The 21,492-nt window shown below is 45.8% G+C and overlaps 1 protein-coding gene across 2 annotated transcripts in view; it reads left to right on the plus strand.

The window, feature by feature from the left end:
* Positions 1 to 21,492, plus strand: part of ABAT (4-aminobutyrate aminotransferase) — a 137,535-nt gene that overhangs the window by 3,585 nt on the left and 112,458 nt on the right. The gene's annotated exons all lie outside the window — the stretch shown is intronic.

Consider the following 21,492-nt stretch of genomic DNA (forward strand, 5'->3'; position numbering starts at 1 on the left):
CTTCTCAAAGCCTGTCTGGAATATCAAGTTACTTAATTATTGCTGCTCTGATGTGATCATTGAGCTCTTAATTTGACTTGTACATGGTTTTCACACTCTCCATGCTCTGTTGCGTATTGTCGAAGGTATCCAGGGTCAGATTTTTTTCCTCTTAATCGTAATATTTTGTGCAGGTTATGCAGGGTTTTAATTATGCAGATTAGAAATCAGGATTACAAATGCTGTATTGTAACTTGTGAAAGAGAGGCATATTGAGAGACTAATAATGTCATCTAGTTTTAGTATCTTTTGTCTATAGATCTCAAAGTCCCCTTGGATCATCATCCCTATCTTGCATGGGCTAAAACTCGAGGTATGGTGAGTGAAGTGATGTTCACAGGATTGCCCAGCAGGCTAGTGGCAGAGCAGGAAGGAAATGAAGGTGCCTGTGTCTGAGTTGAGTGCTCTGTCTGTCATGCCTGTTGCCTCTCCTTTAGAAAAATTCAGTCATTAGAAGACGTAGTGTTCACTCTTCAGGATGTGCCTTGGTAACTCGCAGTTGACCAATTATGTTTTCTAGGGAGCAAAAAAAATGTTCTGAGGCCTCCAACCTCCAGGAGAATGACAGGTTTAGAGTTGGGATGTGATGCTGAGATGTTTGTATGCTCTGGTACTCAATAATTGAAATGCAGTACTCAAAGTGAAATGCAATTGAAATTGGATTTTGATATGTGTGAGGTGGCAAACAAACACAACATAAATAAACAGTATCCAAATGAGTAGGTGGTGATCTGCCACCAGCTGCTCTTCTGTTTGAGGAAAGTGTATTGAAAACCAGGAAATAATTCTGAATCTCATGCTGTTGGAAATGGGGCAGGCAGGTTCTTGATGTGAAGTCCCTACCTACCTACTTCAGTCAAACTTCTGTTCCCCCCACCACTCTATTCACCCGATGCAAAAAATGTCTTCAAAATAGAACTGTAATGAGAGCCTGCCTAGGATCTGAAAACATTCAGTACGTTAACTGAACAACAGTCATCTAAGGCGTGATATTGCTGTTTTGTTTGGGGTTCTGCCTGCATCCCCTCCTTGTTCTGGGCTCAGCATTTTTGTTCATGTGAATAACAGCATACAGCAGGCTAAAGAGCAGCATGTGTGCCACAAGTGCCATGGGCAGCCTCTCTGTGTGGCATGTGGCAAGTCAGGGAGGGGACAGACAGCCCAGTGACAGATAAAGCAGAGCAGAAGATTAAGCAGGGAGCATGGAGTAGGGAGCAGAAGGCAGAGCATCAGACTGGGCAGGGAAGGAGGATCACAGTGGCACAGAGGATCATCGGGGGGATAATTTGTGGCATGCCTGCCAAAAATGGTGGTCCCCATGTATAGTATATTCTAGAGATGAGAAATTTTGTGGGGTAGTTTCCAAGTACGTTCTAAGAATTTTTCCCCTTGCTGCTCTTATTACTTTGTGGTGCTTTTGCTGATGGTAAAGTCAGCTAATTGTTGCCTGCGGCAACTGTAATTGCCAATTTTTCAGCACCAGTATTTCCTTCGGGGAGGCTTATTGAACAGTGTGCATTGTTCCTTAAAAGAAAGGTCTTTGTGTTAGTTATCAGATACAGCAGCAAGTTTGCATCAGACACTCCTGCCTAGTTTTCTGTTTGGGCTCAGTCAGCAGAGGAAGAGCTGGGGATTATCTTCAGTCTGACCTAAGGGAAACCAAGGAGAGCAACTACTAGTCATGTGTAGGAGGTTCTACTCCTGCCATGTCACTATGAGACTACAGGTGAGCAGTGTGAGACTGACACTAGAAGAGCATCGCAGTATTGTTCCTAGAGTATGTAAATTAAAAGGCCATTACTGCATTGTGCAGGAATGAATGTATTTAACAGCTAAACCAGTGGTTCTAAATCTCGCTCCTTAAACTTGAGGCACCCCTTGGAAAAGGTCACCTCTTGGTTTTCACTCTTCTTTTGACTACAGAAAAATAATAGAGAAATTCTTCTCTTGCAAATAACTCCAAAAGCTGACAACAGGTCAGAATGGTTTTAACACTCTGGATTCCCATTTGAAATCTCTAGGATTATCTTGTGAATCATGTTTGCTGACCTAAGTACCAATTTTGTGCAGTACCCCTCTACACGCTTGAAAGGATCTCAAGGCACCCCACAACACCTAGTTGAAAATCCCTAAGCTAAACCCTTTCATAAGCAAGACACTCTGCCTTATCAAAAACTTGATTTTTTTTTTTTAAATTCCTTTTCCTTATGAACTATGCTGCATGTGGAGGAACTTGTATTAGATGCCAGGTGTGCTAATAGCAAATGATAGCTTAATTCTTTTACTGTGAGCTCTCGCCTTTAGAAGTTGCGGTGTCCCAATGTGCGCATGTGTTTTGTTTTGTTTTTTAACTCTAGTTTACCAGGTATGGATTTACCTGAACCCAATCTTGTGGCCCAAAACATTTCTTCCAGGCCAGGAAGAACACAAAAGCAATGTTTTTGTTGAGCATCTGGTGTTTGTGCAAAAACACCAGAATCACGAGTTTTTTCTAAGGCTTGCAGAAGGGCTGAAAGCCAGAATATTATCCTAAACCCTTTTCATTTGTAGTTTTCAGATTCTTTTCTCATTTATGGGAGTTGAAGTTTGTACTGTGTCTCAGTACCAGGACAGGTAGCAGTCTTCACCTTTTTCCCCTTCCCCACTGATCTGCATCACCTGTCCTTTGTCCCAGGGGATCTCTCCAAGGTGTAGTCCTGGGTATGTATAATGCTAAAAACTTTGTAGCAATGAGTTTTATAATAAGTGAAGCACAAGTCTGTTGAGCCAGGAGATGATTGAGATAGCAGAAAGCATTATCCTTTGAATTTTGTAGAAATTATCAAAAATTGCTACCTGAAATTTAGGAGAGCAAAGGTATAGGGGCCATTGCAGCTTCAAATCTTATTCCTTTGTTGAGGGTTGTATGTTGAGCCCTGAGACTAAATGATTGTATGCTTCCTTGCAGTATGATGCATGGGCATGTAGCAGTCAGTCTCTCTGCCCACCTTGTATTTGGATTTTGGTATTTTTCTGCATACCTCATGTAAGTGGGTCACATAGCCTCTTTGGTTTTGCAGGAGAACTTGCTCCCTTATGGGCTCTTGAGCCAGTTCTTCAAAGCAAAAGTCAGCCTTTAAGTAAAAAACACAGTACAAAATCTCTCTGTCCTCTCTTGGACACTAGGCTGTACTGGTCCCTGCACAGCAGCCTGACTTTTCCCTTTACAGTTTGCTTGCTTCCTCTTTTCTTGCTTACTCTTCAGGGAGCTTTTAAAGGTCTCAGTGGGGCTTGACATGCTTACCTGAATGCCCCACAACTGACTTTCCTACCAGAGCTGACTGTTTTTCCTTTAAGGGACAGACTGCCCTGTTACATAGTAGCTGCTTCCCTGACATCTTCTGTAAATGTTCCCATGCAGTTGAGGTTCCAGCTGAGGTTGTTGAATCTTTCAATTCTCCTGCTAGATCAGAGCAGGGAGTTTAGTGGTTGCCTTAATAAAGGTACATAAGGGTGACTGCTGAAGGTTTTAGTGAGGAAATGGGGCTCAGTGCTAATAATGAGGCTTTTTTAAATATAAAAGACAAAGTTATAGTATAGTAGCTGAAGTGCAGAGAAACTTAAAGGCATTGAGGTTACTGTCCATCTTCAACTGGCATATTTTCTCCTTTAAAACAGAAAAAGACCACATTCAGATATGTGGTCTAAATGTTTTAGCTACTTCTACAGTATTTTTCTCAATCCCACATAACCCTTCTGTCTTTAGATTGTCCTGTGCAGAACTTTAAAAGGACCCATTGCACATATAAGTGTTAGTATTTATGTATGAAAGAAGCATTTGTGCAGATGAGCGGTTCCATTATATTCCATGAAGTTCTTTTATGTGCCTTTGGCTCTAAAATGCGTAAGTTCAAAGAACCAACAGCTCGTATCGTTCTCTGTGACTGATGGCAAGATACTAGGCAAGATATTGGGTAATTCAAAAGCAATAAAGCTCAAGACTTGGTAAATGTTTTCCAAGTAAAAAACCTTCTGTATTTCATTTATTACAAAATCCTGACCTTTTCCAAGCTTTTCTCATCCATAAGGCATAGAGCAGGTTTGTTTGATCTGCAGAGATTCAGATCTATGCTCCTGTTTGGTAAACCTGGGTTTCCAGTTTGTGCTAGGACACATCTGTTCTGCAAAGTTTGCAAAAATTTAAAGCTTCTGAATGATAGTTTTTGAATGTCAAGGCTTGAGTTCAGAGATCTTTTTGTCTGGTAGCTAGGATCTTCTTAGAAGCTGCTGTCTTAACACTCCCTCTCTTTAAAAGGGAAATCAGAATTGTTACCTTGGATCCTGGCATGTAAAAAGAAGTGATTTGAAAAAGAAGTTTTGTTGTTTTTTCTTAATGCCTTTATAACTCTGCAGATGTGCCCTAGTATACTGCAGTTCTGATGTCAAGTTGTGATTTCCATGCTGTATGTATATCTACTTGGAGTTCTGTTGGTAAAAGACCTCCTCAGCTTCAAACTCTTCCGTTATCCAATATTGCTGAGTGGCAAAATTGGCTAAAAACACAGGCAGATGTTTTCATACTGGTGCCTAATTTAGTCCCATGAACATTTTATTTAAGGGCTGGCTTTAGGTACCCAGCATTGAAAATGTTGGCCCTAATGGTAGTAGGAAGCAGAAGAAAGTCATCTTTGGGAGGTATATGTCCTCCATGCTTCTCTTAGTAGAGAAATTCAAGTCGTACCTATCTGGAATCAAATTATGACTGTTAGGGGTGCCATAAAGTTGTTGTTTTTCTTCCCCCCCCCCTCCCCCCCAAAAAAAGGGGCATCTGTAAATTTATTCAGTACAGGACTGGCTGAAAGGACATGCTGAAGGGACTATTGTGCTAGCTATATGGCTGTAATTATGGTTGTTAAACTGTTTAGTTATAATTCTGTTATCTCTGACTTGTTGATTTGTAACTTTTTTTTAATTCTTCTTTTGGACTGGAATTATCCGTGCTATTTCAGCCTAAAGTCAAGAACTTTTTACATAGAATTATAGAATCATAAAAAATTAGGGTTGGATGGGACCTCAGGAGGTCATGTAGTCCAACCCCCTGCCCAAAGCAGGATCGTCCCCAGCTAGATCATCCTAGCTAAAGCTTTGTCTAGCCAGGTCTTAAAAACCTCCAAGGATATATATTCAGCAACATCTAGTCCATCTGTTCCAGCATTTTACTAACCTCCTAGTGAGAAAGTTCTTTCTAATATCTAACCTGACCTCCTCATGCTGCAACTTGAGACGGTTGCTCCTTATTCTGTCATCGGCCACCCCTGAGAACAGTGCAGCTCCATGCTCTTTGGAACGCCCCTTCAGATAGTGGAGGGCTGCTACTAAAGCCCCTCTAGACTAAGTAAGTCCAGTTCCCTCATCCTCTCCTCAGAAGTCACATGCCCCAGCTCCTTAACTATTTTTGTTGCTGTCCCCTGGACACATCCTTTCTGTCCACATCCTTTGTGTCATGGGCGGCCCAAACTGAAGACATTGCTCTAGATGTGGCCTCACTAGTGCTGAATAGAGGAGAAAAAATATTTCCCTTGATCTGCTGGCAACACTCCTACCAATGCAGCCCAGTATGCCATTAGCCTTCTTGGCAAGAGGGGCACACTCTTGGCTCATATTCATTGTCTCCTGTAACTCCCGGGTCCTTTTCTGCTGCCTAACTTGTCAGCCACTGGGTGCATGGGGTTGTTCCTCATAAGTGCAAGACTTTGCACTTGTTCTTATTGAGCCTCATGAGGTTTCTATTGATCCAGTCTTCCAAATTGTCTAGGTCTGTCTAAATCCTAACCCTACCCTCCAGCATTTCTACTACATGTTGAACTGCAGAATATGATAAGCTGCTTGTGGCAGGGGAGGATTAAACAACATTCTTTTAAAAAAATGAACAGCCATATACAAATTACTCGAAATGACTGAACTTTGCATCTTGGCATGCATACCGTGCTCATTTTGGAATATTTCCATGGAGAGCTGGAGAGGGAGAATGGCCAGTTGAGCAATACTTTGAGCAATTCTTTGAGTAATGCTAACTTGGCAATTGTTAACATTTATTGGCAGAGTCTAATTAAAGCGCTGCCTCTTTTTAACATTAAGTAAGACCTATGGCAGCTGCAAAAATGATCTGCAAAAAGGTGATTACACTGTGATTGCTTCAATAAAACAGGTACAATCCTCCAAATAAAATGAGTCCACAGCAACTAAAGCAGGAAACGATGAGCAGGTAAAAAAATGTGCACACTTTCCTTGAATTCTTAGATGCTTTCAGAGTTTGCGCTACAGCTTTTCTTATCGGGTTTTGTTTTTCAGTGTAAACTGAGAATTTTTAACTGTTGGTTACAGCTCCTCACCTTGATCCATTGGCAAGGCATCTTGATAGAGTTTTGTCCATCATTCTTCTCATAAATGTGGAGTTCGCTGAGCTCGAGAAAGTCTAATACAGGGGCGGGCAATTATTTTGGATGACGAAATTTTCTGAGTTTTCAAGGGCCGCATAGGTAACCCCATTCCTTGGCAATTGCCCCACCCCTGGTCACCATCTTGGGACTGGAGGTCCCACCCCCTAGCCCCTGATTTTGCCACTGGAAGTCCCTCCCCTTGCCCCCAGAAATACCCCTTTTGGGACAGAGGGTTGCCATCATAGAACCAGAAAAAAACAAATCGTACACTAAATTGTAGGATCCCCCCTACACTTGGCGTGGGGGTACTCAGAGCACTGGTGCCCAGCTCTGGCCAGCACTGCATGTCGTGACGGGGAGCACAGCCCCCTGCGAGGCTGCCTCCATCACCGGTGCTCCCAGTGCTCATGCAGCACGGGAAGGAAGCCCCACAGGAAGGAAGTGCTGGAGCCAGTGAGTATGAGCACCTGGAGCACCCCTGCCTGCTGTTGCTGCTGCTGCCACTGCTCCCTGCCAGGGCTGCACACCATGGCAGTAGTGTGAGAGGGTTCCCCACACACCCCCCTTACACCCACATGCTTCCCACTTGAGCTCCACACTGCTCCTGCCCCCTTAGGTGTGCCAGCCCCACCCCTGCCCCATGCTCCATGCTCCTGCCCAGCTGCAGCCCCACCCCTGACCCTGCCACTTCCCTACCTGCTGCCCGGAGCCAGCGGGATACCAGGAAAGCCTGCAGCAGTGGAAACAGCAGTACTACCTAGAAGCTGCTGCTGGCTGCACCAGGCCCTTCTGCCCACAAGGGTGGAAGTGAGGTGCAATAGGGTATGTTGGGGGTCTGTATACAGGATGTCTCGCTCCTACCTTCATGGGAAAAAGGGCTGGGCAAGGTACAATTTGCTGATGGGCACCTCCAGGCCAGATGCCTGTGCCTGGCAGGCTGGATCCAGCCTGCAGGCTGTATTTTGCCCACCCCTGATCTAGTACCTCTTACTTCTATCTTATTGTCACCATCTCCCCTTTGCCCATGCTGTCCTTTTGGCCAATGCTATCTCTGTTCCCTCATGCCCTCCAGCAGCATTAGTCTGCTGGGTATTATCTCTTGCAGGGCCATGTGGATAGATAGTTTACCCTACGTACCTTCTCATGTCCACGAGTCTCTCTTGACAATGCTTTGTCAGCATGTTTCATTCTTTTTTCAAATTTCATTTTCATGTTGATTTAGCTACACTGGTGGGAGCACTACTGCAGACAAGATGCCAGTGTCTGCCATCTTTTTTCTTTAATCATCATAATTCTTAAACCTGCTCTGAGCTGGCTGGTGCTGGTGATCACCTGAAATCCTTGCTACGCTACTTTTCCCTTCATTATCACCATCTGCAGGAGGTGAACTCGTATTGTTAATAGAGTAATATTTTTCGAGCTAGATGGCGAGTGTAAATCTAACACGTAATCACATGAGGCATGCTGCAGATGGAGATTCTGAATGGCCAGGAGGATTTGCAACTAACTTTCCAGGTATAGGCTGAAATAGCAGGTAGTAGGGAAAAGAACCTTGGGAAAGAGGAAAAAGGAAACTTAACAGCTAGAGACAGAAAAGTGATGGTGAGAATCTGTACTGCAACCTGTAACTTTATTCTAACACATGTAAGAAGTGTAGTTTCAGCAAACTCTGTTCAGTTCTTTCCAGTAACCTGAATTTTTATCTCTGGTCTGGATGGCTTATGAAATGACCACTGCATAATATAATGTGAGTGTTTGGATGTGCATGAATAAAAACTAGGACACCAGGAAAAGGAGTGAAGGAAATGCATGTGTTGAATAGTTCTGAATACCTCACCTGTTAGTAAGAAAGATTGCCTTGCCAAGGATTAGATGTAGGTAAGATTGTGAGCTGAAAAGACATTTGCAAAGCAAAACCAAACTGCAGTTCTAGCAGTGAAATCCTAAAGAAATCTTCTGACGTGGCACCACGGCTTCTTCCTATAGCATGTGAAAGGACCCAGGTGAAGGGTATGCCCTCTGTGCTCCTGTTAGTTCTCTTAGGTTAGGCTGAGCAAACGGACCCCTCAATCATCAGAGAGGGCACATGTGAGCTACATTGCATCTGTGGATAAGGCTGTCAGCCCATTTCCATGTTCTCACATCTGCACTCCAGCACAGCACAAGTTAGTGCTGCAGTGCAGCTTCTGGGAGGGGATAGAGGACTATAAAATGTCTATGCGTCTAGGAGGAGCTGGGAGGGTAGGTGTGGAGAGAGAGATTAGTTTAGACTGACAAGGTAAGAGAAACCATGGATCTTGGGCCAGAACACTGTTTTCTCAGGTTACCACATGAGAGAGGTGAGGCCTTGGGCATTTGCTTCAAAGTGACTCTCTTGTTATGCCAGTGTAAAAATGTTGTTATACCATATTTACTTGAATATAAGGCAACCCTCTCAATAATTAGATTCTATATATGGAAAAATTCTAAAATCATTATAATTCAATTCTGTACTTAGAAAATTATTGGAGGGTTGCCTTGGATTCATGCCCCCTCCCATGGTTACAGCAGGGAAAATAGTGGCTGGTTTTCCCCATGCTGACTGGGGACAGAAAAAACCTCATATTTGAATAAATACAGTAATTTTCCATGTATAGAATCTAATTATTGGTGGGATGTCTTAAATTTCCCCTGCTACACTGGGGAAGGGTGCAAGTAGCAGCAGGGGGCAGGCAGTGGAGAAGTCAAGCAGCCAAACCCCTTCCCTTGCCCCCTGCTGCCTGCCCCCCCCCCACTTTCTACCCACACCTGTCCCAACCCACAGTGCCTGTGCCCTCTTCCCCATCCCCCACCTCGCCCCTTGCTGCCTGTGCAGCACCCCAGGGCCAAAGCTGCCACCACTGTCACTGCCACCGATACCTAGCTGGGGTGGGAGCTGGAGCCACCATGTACTCCGTGCCCGGAGCTGAGGCCAAAGCCACAGGTGAGGGTAAGCAGCAGTAGGGAAGATGAGGGGGCAGTGGCTTCAGCTGCAGCTCTGACCCTGAGCCTGGATTGAGGCCAGAGCCACAGCAGCTTCCTGCCCTCCACCACTAGAGGCTTCATTCCCCATGTTGAATGGGGGAAAAAAGATTTGCCTTGGATCTGAGTAACAACAATTGACTTTGATCATATATATGCTCAATAGTAACACAGTTTTAGGTGGCTGCGAAGGGAAGCTGCAGTGTGTCTGATCTTGGGTACGCTGATGTAAGTTAGAGGAGTGACTCTGGACTGACACTTGTAAATAAGATGGGAAGGTGGGCCTTGGACCCCATTGTAGTTCATTGCAAAAAGGGTCTCTGTGCAGACAAGGTGGGTAGAAATGTCTGCGTTTTTGTCAGGAGAGGTTTTTGTGATTTTCTTAAAAATAATTCATTCTAAAAAAATATCATTTGTTAGTAATATTTTTGAGTGAAAGTTGCCTGGCCCAAGTATGATCTCTTTATGCCTGTGGCCTTGTTCATATCACATTGTGCTGATACCACAGAGCAACCAGATGCCTTGCACAAGAATAATCAGCAATGTGTATGTACCTGGACTTTCCAAATCTTTAGAGGCCAAACTAAGGGAGATGCAGAAAGAGAAAGCTGAGAAGCTCTGCAGAGTATCTAGGAAGAGAACCAGGGACAGAAACGGTTAACAAGAGAGCGCTTAATACTAGAAATTTCCAGGGAGAAAGAAGACTTTCCAGGGTCATGGGGGATAATATATGTTCTCCAGGTATTTCCTTTTTTAGGGGCTTGTTTTTTTCATTTCAGGAAGGTCCCTGGATGTATCTTATGCCATATTTTTTAAATTTTGGTAATCCTGCTTAATGAAAGGCCCTGGAGTACCATAGTGAAACCAACCTCTGTTAGTTCCCAGTAACATCTTTTTCATAAGATTTTTCCTTGATATGAGTCCTCGCCCTGTGGCACAGAATGATCTGAAATTGAGGCAGTATTTTAAGCAAGCTTAAGATTTGCTGAGTAAGGTCACAGACTGTCCTATCTGGATGTGCTGGTTGTATAAAGTGCAATTTCCTCTCAAAAATCTGCTGTAGAGATGCTGATCTGACAGCACAAGTGAATGCAGGAAATTTGTGGTACAAATTGTGTTCCAGAACAATCTTTAAAGCTACTGGAACAGCTTGTCGACCTAGTTTTATAGAGTCTATTGTAGGCTATTGGGGAAGAAAGGTAAAAGTAAGTGTTAATTAAGCCTGGTCAAAATCCACAAATGGGTGTTGCATAACTGGTTTTTTGGGATTCTGATTGGCAGGTGAGCTCAGCAGTTCTGCAGCCTTCTCTGAACTTCAGCCTCTGCTTAACTCTCAGCTTAATTTCTTTCATAAGTTAATGGCAGATAGGAAGGTGCAGCTTGCAACAGTTCTCCTGCATACTTTTCCTAGGTTAGCAAAGGTGTCATCTTCGCAGCTTTAAATTTGTTCCATTACTGATAACCCTACAGACTAGGCTGTCTTAAAATGTGGCCCTTTCATGCTTGAGCCAGAGAATCTTTGGACTTTTTTTTTTAACTGGCTGCAGCAATGTTCCCAGTGGACAGCTGAGAAAGTGAAGTTAAAGACTATTCAAGAAGTCAGAGAGACATCCTGAAGGAAGGTGCTCTGCCCAGCCTCTGCACTAGCATGTTGTCAGGAAAAAAGAAAAAGTTTCATCTTGCAGAATCTGTAACAAAATAAAACCCTAAACCAACAGTGCCTTTTCTCCACTTTTTTTCTAAATAAGCCATGATTTGTCCCAGAGTAACCCTGTTGAAGTGCTTGGTAGTTGCCCCAACAATGAATTTTGCTGAATGTCTCTTTTAATATGGCAGCCTTTCCTAATATTCATCGGTGCCTTTCTGGTTGGGATAGGCTGTTCCATCTATACAGAAAATGTATTTTCTTCTCTTTTCCCACTTGCCAACCACTTGGTTATGGGGCACAGCAGTCACCATATGGCCTAACATTGCATATTTTGAGACATCCTTCTTTACCTCAACGCCTTGTCAAAGGGCTTCTGTAACATTTTGTATAGAGTGTACCATCAGTTAACCTGCCATGCATTTGCAGCTGTGCTTTGTATCTGCCATATCTGTCCCTTACCTGACTCAATTCCTGTAAATGAATAAAGCTGCCACTAACCTGCTTTGAAGAGGTTTGTGTGGGAGGCAAAGCGCATTGTGCTGTTACAGTCTGGCAGGATTTTGCAAGCTGAGTTAAGGTTGCTGATTTACCATTTCACAGAGCTAAACACATCTGAACATGTGTGAGGCATTTGTTCAGTTGGACATTTAAGAATTTTTAACAGAATCCCAAATCAACGATACCTTTTTCTGCTGTCTAAATAAATAGCGACCAACCTGGTTAACAGGCATGTCAAAATTAGCATCAGACCCTCCCCTCCCTTTGCACAATCTGCTGCTCTGCTTTCTACTTCCTTCCCAATTTGCTGCCTGTCCCTTCCCCAGTCTGCCCCATGCCATACACAGAGATGGCTCATGCTACCACTGACCATAGTCATCCCAAAGTATCTTTGTTGAAGCAGTTGGATAGTATTGTCACCAAGTCCCTATAATTCCTTTGTTTATCCTGTAGTTATGTTGAGGTGACCACATTCATGACCTCATCCTAGCCAAGTGAGATGTACTAAACTGTAGATTAAGTTTCTAATAGGAAAGTAGTTCCTTTTTTTTTTTTAAACTTAAGAAGTAGAGTAGGCAAATCACTAGAAACTGTATGGAAGAAAGGACTAGTCTTGTATTAAAAGGCAGTGCACATAACTCAAGAGGCTAATTTTATCTCTAATTTTCCTGGTAATTACACACATAATATACACACATTCTTGCTATTTGCAGTGATTCTCAAGGCCTCAGTCACCCCAGGTTGGGTAAAACAGAGCAGATTCTGGTCCTGACATGATAGCAGCTATAGCTGGCTGTACAACCTATGATCTTTCATTCTGTAACAATTAATGTTTTGCAGTTAGTAAGTATGTCTCAAGTCATCACATGCCCAAACTAGCTGGAAATCATAGCTTGGATATGTTTTCACTGCCCTACAGTCACTGCAGACATATCCCAAGTATAATCTATTGAACCCACTCACTCAATGGAAAAAAAAAGACAGTATATAGTGCACTATACATCTGGATGCCGGTGCTTCAAAATGAATCATAGAATAATAGAGCTGAGAGAGATCTCAGAAGGTCATATAATCCTACCCTCTGCTCAAAAATAGTCTACCGCCATCCTCCATATAATGAACTATTCTCAAATCCCCCCATCAGTCTTTTCTCCAGACTAAATAGTCCCAGTTCTTTCAGATTATCATTTCTGTCACTCTCTGCTGGATTCTTTCTAATTCATCCACATCTCTTGAATTGAGGGGCTCAAAACTGGTCCCAGTACTCTAGGGAAAACCTTATCAGGGAAAGCCTTACCAGTACCAGATATAGCAAGAGAATAATTTTCCTTGTTTGCAAGTGATATTCCTATTAATATAGCCCAATATGTTATTGGCCTCTATTTTCAACAAGGGCATGCTGGCTCGTATTCAGTTTCCAGTCTGCCGTGATTTCCCCCAGGTCAATTTCTGCAGCAGTGCGGCCTATTATTCCCTAATCTGTATTTTGTGCATGCAATTATTCCATTCCAAGTGCAGGACTTTGCACTTGCCCTTGTCCTCATTCATTTCTGCAGTTCATCAGGTCATTCTGAATCATAGCCCTACTCTACAGAGTGATTGTAACTCCATCCAGCTTGGTGTCACCTGAAAATTTGCTAAGTGTGCGTTCACTCCTATCCTCAAAATCATTAATGAAGGTAAGACAGATCCCTGGAGAACCCCACTCAGTACATCGGGATTGTCAACTGGGGGTATGTGTACCCCTGGGGGTACTTTGAAAGGTCCCAGGGCAAGGGTTGTCAACCAGGGCTACAAGTACCCCTGGGGATACTTGGGAAGGCCCTAGGGGAGTATGTGTGGTTGGGCGGCAATGAAGCGCCACCACCCAGCACCCAGCACTGCTGCCTCCCAGGAGCAGGGTGAGGGTAGCAGCGCCCCTCTGTGGGCTACACAGTTGCCACCCAGCCAGCCAGATGCTGGGGGATGAGGTAGGGGGAAGCTCTCACATGGTGACTGCTGCTCCATGTGTGGCTGCCGCGTGCCCCCCTGCCCCCCCGCTCCATATCCAGCCATGTGCCACCCCCTTTTCCCCCACTCCCTCACTTTGTGTCTAGCCATCAGGGATACACTTATTAAAAAAGGTTGAAAACCCCCATCCCAGGAGTACGCGGTGCTGGGCGGGGACAGAGCACCACCACTCCGCGCCACTCCCCCACAGGAGGAGGGCTAGGGCAAGGCAAAAGCAGAGTCATACAGACACTGCACTGCTGTTACTCAGCCGCCACTCTGTGTCTGGCCACTTGCCAGCCACCCAGGGGTACACTTACTAGAAATGTGGCTGCTGGGGTTAACTTACTTTAAAAGGTTGAAAACATCATCCAAACTAAACACTGAGCCATTCACTGGGCATGGTGATCAAGCCAGTTCCATATCCAACTTAAAGTACTTTTGTTTAGTCTGTAATTCTTTAATTTACTAATGATAATATTATGGGAGACCATATAAAAAGTCTTGCTCAAGTCAACCTATATCATCACATCTACCTATCCACAGAGTCTGTCACCTTATCATAGAAGGAAATCTGCTTTGTCAGGTATGACTTGCTTTTGATGAATTTATGCTTGCTGTTTTTGGTAACTTGTGCTTAGAAATAGACTTCTTGATTAGCTGCTCTATAATCTTTTCTTGTATAGAGGTCAAACTGACTCGTCTGTATTTCCTCAGATCCTCCTCCTTCCTTTTCTAAAAGATAAGCCCTAAATTTGCCCTTTCCAGTGAACTAGGATCTTGCCCAACCTCTACAACATGTGTGGGCAATTATTTTGGGTGGAGGGCCACTTACTGTGTTTTGGCAAGCTATCGAGGGCCACATGACAGCCAGCCCAGGGCAGATAATATTAACTTTCTAAATTTTTTAGGGGCTCCATGGGCCAGATAGAATGGCTTGGCAGGCTGCATCTGGCCCGTGGACCACATTTTGCCCACCCCTGCTCTAAAAGTTCTCAGAGATGATACCCAGTGGCTCTTAAATTATCTTAGCTTTTGGTACTCTAGGGATGGAAATAATTCTAGGAATGGTACTCTGTGGGCACGTTCACACATGCAAGCACGTGTGCTTGCAGCAGCTCAAATAGAAGCAGTGCAAATTTGAGCTGGAGCTTTTTGCCTCAGTGCATGTGCTGGGACATGCACTTTGTTGTGAAGCAGATTGTGCCACTTGGGGCAAAATAACCCTGCCTGGCTCCTCCTGGATCTGCAGCCAGAGGGAGCTAGAGCCCTGGGGCCAGCACCATGCTGTCCCCAGAGATATAAAAAGCTGCCCTGTCCTGGCCTCAGCAGTACAAAAACCTGCCCTGGCAAGCAGCTTAGGGTTACTTGACTTCAGGAGCTTCTGGGGCCCAGGCAATTGGTATCTGGGGACACTAGCCCCTTGTGTCAGCTAGACTGCTGAAGCAGCATCCCAAATTCACTTTTTAAAATACCCCAAAATCCACATTCTTCCACAATTAGAACAAAAGAGAGAGAGAGAAAAGGGAATTGATCAAATGGCCAATGTTTTATTGTTATATTTACAATGTTAAAGAAATTTGGAAGCATATCAGTGTCTCTAGCATCATAATAAAATAAATCCTAAGTATCTATATGTTTTAATGTTTGCGTTGGGTTTTCTTATCACATGGTGGGTGTGTGATGGAGGGATGTGGGCTTTGTAGGAGGGGGTGGAGGGATGTGAGTCACTGTGTGGGTAGGTGTGGGGGGACTGTGGGTGTGGGGACTGCTTAGTAGGGATGGGTCCCCTGCATGAATGCCACATGCCCCTGGCAGCGGTGGGGGCATGGTGGCAGTGGTAAGCGGGGAGCTCCAACAGATCCTGCTGTGGGGGAAGGGGTGGTGAGTGGTGAACACCCACAGACACTACCAGCAGCAACAGCTGTGGCCAGCAGTGATTGCTGACTGCCCACAGACACCACTGGCTGGGGCAGGGTGGGGTTAGCAAGCGGCAACTGCCTACAGGCACCACCGACAGTGTCGGCAGCACCTTTTTTTGAGGGGGTGCACTGTAATAGTTCATAGTTTCATAGTAGCTAGGGTCAGGAGGGACCTGAACACATCACCTAGCCTGACCCCCTGCCACAGGCAGGAATGAATGCTGGGTTCACAAGACCCCAGACAGGTGATCATCCAACCTCCTCTTGAATTTGCCCAAGGTAGGGGCGAGGACCACTTTCCTGGGAAGTTGGTTCCAGATTTTGGCCACCCTAACTGTAAAATATTGCCTTCTGATCTCTAACTTAAACCTATTCTCCATCAGCTTATTACCATTGTTCCTCGTCATCCCAGGTGGTGCTGGGGAGAAAAGGGCTCTACCTATTTGCTGTTGATCTCCCCTGATGAGTGTGTAGGCAGCCACCAGGTCCCCCCTCAGCCTCCTCTTGCTGAGGCTGAACAGATTCAGGTCCCTCAGTCTCTCCTCATAGGGCCTGCCTGCTGCCCTCTCACCAAGCAGGTGGCCCTCCTCTGAACCCTTTCCAGGCTGGCCACACCCCTCTTGAAGTGCACATGCACCCCCTACGCATCTCCAATGGTCCCCTGCCCCCCACAAGGCAGACCCCCCCCCCAAACATATGGACTACCCTGTCTGCAGGGTCCCAGGCCCCCTCAGGGGCAACAACTCCCCCCTAACTCTCTGCTGGTCTCCAGCCCCCTGCTCATTCCCCTGCTCTTCTCCAGCCTCTGGAGGCTGGAGATGAGCAAGAGAACAAGCAGGAGGATGGGGAGAATAGGAGAGTGAACAGGAGGTTCATTCCCCCCATCCCCATTGGTTCCCCTGGTCCCCATGCATTCCTCCATCCACCGTTCATTCCCCCTGCTCTCCATTTATTCCCTTGCCCCCCACTCATTCCCTCTCTCCTGTTCATTCCCCCTACCCTCTGTTCATTCCCTCCAGCTCCACGCTTGCTCTCCCAGCCCCCCACCCTCACCAGCAGTAGCAGAGAACAAGCAGGAGGCTGGAGAGAGCAGGGGAAGTCTCTAGCTTATCTCCAGGGGCTTGTCTCCAGCCTTGGGAGGGAGCAGGAGGCTGGAGACAGTCCCTGGCGACATTCCCCTGCTGCCTCCAGCCTCCTGCTCCTTCCCCTGCTCTCCTGAGGCTGAGGACAAGCAGAGGAAGGAGCAGGGGCTGGAGACAACCATGAAGACATTCCCCTGCTTCCTCCAGTCTCGGGAGAGCAGGGGACACCAGAGGAATACCTCTGGGGCTGTCTCCAGCCCCCTGCTCATTCCCCTGCTGTCTCCAGCCTCCTGAGGTCCCTTCCCCCCTCCTCCAGCCCCCCAACCCCCTGCTTACCTGGCAAAAGCTGGGTCCAGGTCCCTGCAGCCTGGCACTGGCAGGCAGCATGTTTCGGGACCAGGGAAAGGGCCAATCATAGAGACACTCTGGCACTGTGCCACAGCGTCTCTGGAGGACTGAGCTTCTGGTTGCCTCAGGGCACGGTCTGGGACCATGCCCTGACCCAGTTTTTTCCCCTGCGTTTTTGTTTAACATATCCAGGGGTCTCATTTTCTCCCTGCGCTGCAAGTTTGCAGCGTGGGGAAACTTTTTTGCATTCCTGTGTGTGCCTCTTGCCCCGTCTCAAAGGGGCGAGAGGCACGCGTGCGTTTGTCTGGATGTGCCCTATGGGGTGAAAATAACTCCCTAGTTTGTCATCTGATTTTTTGCTGGTAGTGGCATTGACAGTGTCTGAGAAATGAATTATTAGGTGCCAGTCCAGTAGATATAACGTTGTTGCTTTTGAAAGGATACAGTGGCTAAGAAGAAACTATCATAGTCACATGGCTAATTAATGTTTGCATCTCTTATCCTCTCTTGGAACCCCCCTCCCCCAATTATTCCTAGTTGTCATCAGAGGTTTGATAGTAGTTGCTTTAATAGATTTCATAGATTTCATAGACATCAGGGCTGGAAGGGACCTCGGGAGATCATAGAGTCCAGCCCCCTGCCCAAAGGGCAGGAAGCCAGCTGGGGTCATAGGATCCCAGCAAGATAAGCATCCAATTTACTCTTGAAGGTGTTCAATGTAGGTGCTTGAACCACCTCCGCTGGCAGACTGTTCCAGACCTTGGGGGCTCGGACAGTAAAGAAATTCTTCCTTATGTCCAGCCTGAAACGGTCTTGCAGGAGTTTGTGACCGTTCGACCTCGTCATCCCTTGGGGTGCTCTGGTGAACAGACGTTCCCCCAGATCCTGGTGGTCACCCCTGATAAACTTATAGGTGGCCACCAGATCACCCCTGAGCCTGCGCTTTTCCAGGCTAAAGAGTCCCATGGCTCTCAGCCTGTCATCGTAAGATCTGTTTTCCTGACCTCTGATCATGCGCGTGGCTCTCCTCTGGACTCTCTCAAGCTTCTCCACATCCTTTTTGAATTGTGGAGCCCAAAACTGGACGCAGTACTCCAGCTGCGGCCTCACCAAGGCCGAGTACAATGGGAAAATGATGTCCCGGGATTTGCTTGAGAAGCATCTATGGATGCACGCCAGCATTTTGGTCGCTTTACTAGCCGCAGCATCGCATTGGAGGCTCATGTTCATCTTGTGGTCAATGATGACCCCCAAGTCTTTTTCTTCTGTAGTGCTAACCAACGTAGCACTGCCGAGCCTATAAGGATGCTGCAGGTTTTTCCTCCCAAGGTGGAGAACCTTGCATTTTTCGGTGTTAAACACCATGAGGTTCTCGTCTGCCCATTTGCTGAGCTTGTCAAGGTCAGCCTGGATCACCCGCCTATCTTCTGGCGTGGATGCTTTGCCCCAAAGTTTGGTGTATTAGGGCTTCATTTTTTATTTTTGTCAAAATGTGCCAGCCTACTTACAGTTAAATTTTACTTCTCTAATAGTAAACAAAAAACTATTTTTGATGGAACCAGGCATTTTTGTTCACTTGCTGAATTGCTGTCTGCTTTGGACTGATGGGGCAATCCCTGTGTGAAGGAATGGAACCAACTTCCAAGAGAAGTGGTGCTGGCTCCTACCCTGGGGGTCTTTAAGAGGAGGCTGGATGTACACCTTGCTGGGGTTGTTTGACCCCAGTACTCTTTCCTGCCATGGCAGGGGGTCGGACTCGATGATCTGCTCAGGTCCCTTCTGACCCTACCTACTATGAAACTATGACTGAATGGTCACTGATCTGACATTAATTCTAAAAAATCACTAAATCCCATGGCAGAACACTTAAACCTCTCTGGACATCCCATCACTGATGCCAGAGTAGCTGTTCTTAAATGACAGAACTTTAAAAAATAACGTTTTGGTTGGTGGAACAAGAAATCATCCACAGTCTTAACTGTGTTAAGTAAGGTCTCAACAGAGATTATGGACTCTTGTCCCATTACCTTGCCTAGCATTTAGGACCCTTATGTTCCTTGGTTGGTTCATAGCCTTGTTAATCACCATTTATGTAATAAACCCATCTTCACCTCTCTTAGCAGTCCCCCTTCCCTCTTTCCTTTGTATTTCAATTCCTTTATATTTAGAACTAGGGCTGTGCAAACTTCAGCCCCTGATTCAATTCGGTGGAGATTCGGCCCGATTTGATGGCTGAATCTCCAAATCCAAATCGAATCAAAAGACCCTTTAAACTCTCTGAATCAAATAGGAGAGATTCGGCGATTCGGGCGTAGACACAGTTTTAAATGTTTTTTCTGCATACCTCTAGGTAGCAGGTGGCTTGTGAGTGCTGTGATGCTGGGGTGGATGGAGTGTCCTACAGAAGCGTGGGGGGCTCCCCAGCGCACTCGGCAGCAGACCCAGAAGTGGACCAGAAGCACGTCCAGTCCACTTCCAGGTCCACCGGGGAGCATACAGGGGGGCCCCTGCATCCCCCCTCCCTGGCTTGGCAACTGGTGCCTCCTGGGTCTAGGGGGGCACCCAGGATCCCCCTTGTGGCCCATCGGTGAGCCAGGTGGCTGCAGGGGTCCCCCCTGCCCACTTAATGGTAGACCCAGAAGCGGACCAGAAGTATATTTCTGGTCCACTTCTGGGTTCACCAGCGAGCACGCAAGAGGTCCCCCGTGTTCCTGTGGGACACTCCATCTGCCCCATCATCTCAGTGTGCACGAGCTGCACCTGGTACATTGAGGTATGTCGAAAAATTTAATGCTGTGTCTATGGCTGAATCTCTGAGTCTCCAAATCGGCATTGAATCTTCAGATTCGGCCAAATCAAATTAGGGACAGTGATCTGAATCAACTAATTGAATCACTGTCCCCAATTTGGCCTGAATCCATATTGAATATGGACCGTTTTGCACACCCCTATTTTGAACCTCTCAGAGTGAGTTACGTCACATAGCTGCTGACACTCAAGTGACCCTATGTAAATCTGTCTAAGTCTGCTGTTACATCAGTTGGGGACTGCCCGTGTAGTGATCAGATGCACTCCCTTACATGCTGAAGGACATTAGCTACCATATGAGGCAAAAGTGTTACTGTTTTACTGATCACTGTCTGCTAGGGTTAGAGGTAGGCTGTGAGGCTGTGCCTAGGATTGGTGGAGTTTGGACCATGGGGTTCTGAGAAATAATGCACCTGGAGACCATATTGAGGGCTATGCAGGTTATGGGCTGAGGACTGCAGGCCAGGAGCTGTTGCCAGCACTGCTGGGTGGCAGGGGGGTCAGAGTGGGTGGAAGGCCTGACCCTGGGATGGACTGGAAGCAGCAGGAAGGTGTACTGGAGTGTTTTGGTTGCGGGGTGATGCAAAAGATAACATACTCTTATGTTGTGCTTCAGAATAAGTGGGAGTTGCATTTTGCCATTATGCATGCAAACCAGTTGGCTTTGTTAGTGTTGCTCATATGATGGAAAACAGTTTTGGATAGGACAGCCTCTAACATCGTCTGCCACAAAGGCAGTAAGAGGTCATCCCAAGATAGGCTAGAAAAGTCTCTTACTAAGGATGGTAAAGCCAAATTGTACAAGTCATGCAAAGGTGAGCTTCCTTCCCCATGTGTCAGTGAGTTACTTCAAATAATCAAATAGGTGATTAAAAAAGTATGGCCATAAAGTCTGGAAACTTTTTTCCTAAGGAATCTTAAAGTCTGTTTTCCTGTATAACTAGAAATGTCTGTCTGTTTGTTGTTACTATATATGATGAGCCTCTTTACGCATTGTCATTGGCAATCCTTTGATTCGAGGAAGATCTCTACTGTGGGTCATGGATGGTACTTAATAGTCCAATCCTTGAACTACAGATCCTTCTGCAGAAGTTGCAGGTCTTTCTACAAGGGAGAGTAAGCTGCAGGTTGGGATTCCTCTCTCTCTCTTCTCTGCTTCAAGGGCAAGATACTTTACCTTAAAACGGGCTGCCACTTAGCTGAGGTTGCAGTGCCATTGGACTCGGTTGGCAAGCAGCTCCTCCCAACTCAATGTTGGCATCCATTTCTTGAAGTATTCCTTCAGTGTGTCCTTGTTGCATTTCCTCTGGCCACTGTGAGATTTCAGGCTGCTACTAAGCTGGGAGGTGAATACTTGTTTTGAGAGTTGAGAGTCAGGTACCCACACCCAGTGTCCAGTCCAGTGAGGTTGGTGCTTGAGGATAACCAACTCGATGCTGGTACCATTGACATCAGCAAGGATGCTGGCACTTTTGCTAAGAACTTCCCATTTGATGTGGAGGATTTTCTGGAAGCATCCTTGTTGATACCTCTCCAGCCTCTTGGGATGATGACTACCTGTGGTGGTGCAGGCTGTGATTAATTGTAATCAAGTCACTCTGATTATACTTCTCAGTACATATAGGTACTGTAAAAAGAGTAAAATGTTTTACTTCAGTAAAAAGAGACACTCATTCTTTTTCAAGAACTTCAGGCATATGCAGTGTGGGTTACCTTTTCTCCCCCAAAAGTTTGGAGTT

The sequence above is a fragment of the Crocodylus siamensis genome, chromosome 12 (assembly GCF_052110815.1).
Source record: "Crocodylus siamensis isolate JL-2025a chromosome 12, ASM5211081v1, whole genome shotgun sequence".
NCBI classification, from domain to species: Eukaryota; Metazoa; Chordata; order Crocodylia; family Crocodylidae; genus Crocodylus; species Crocodylus siamensis.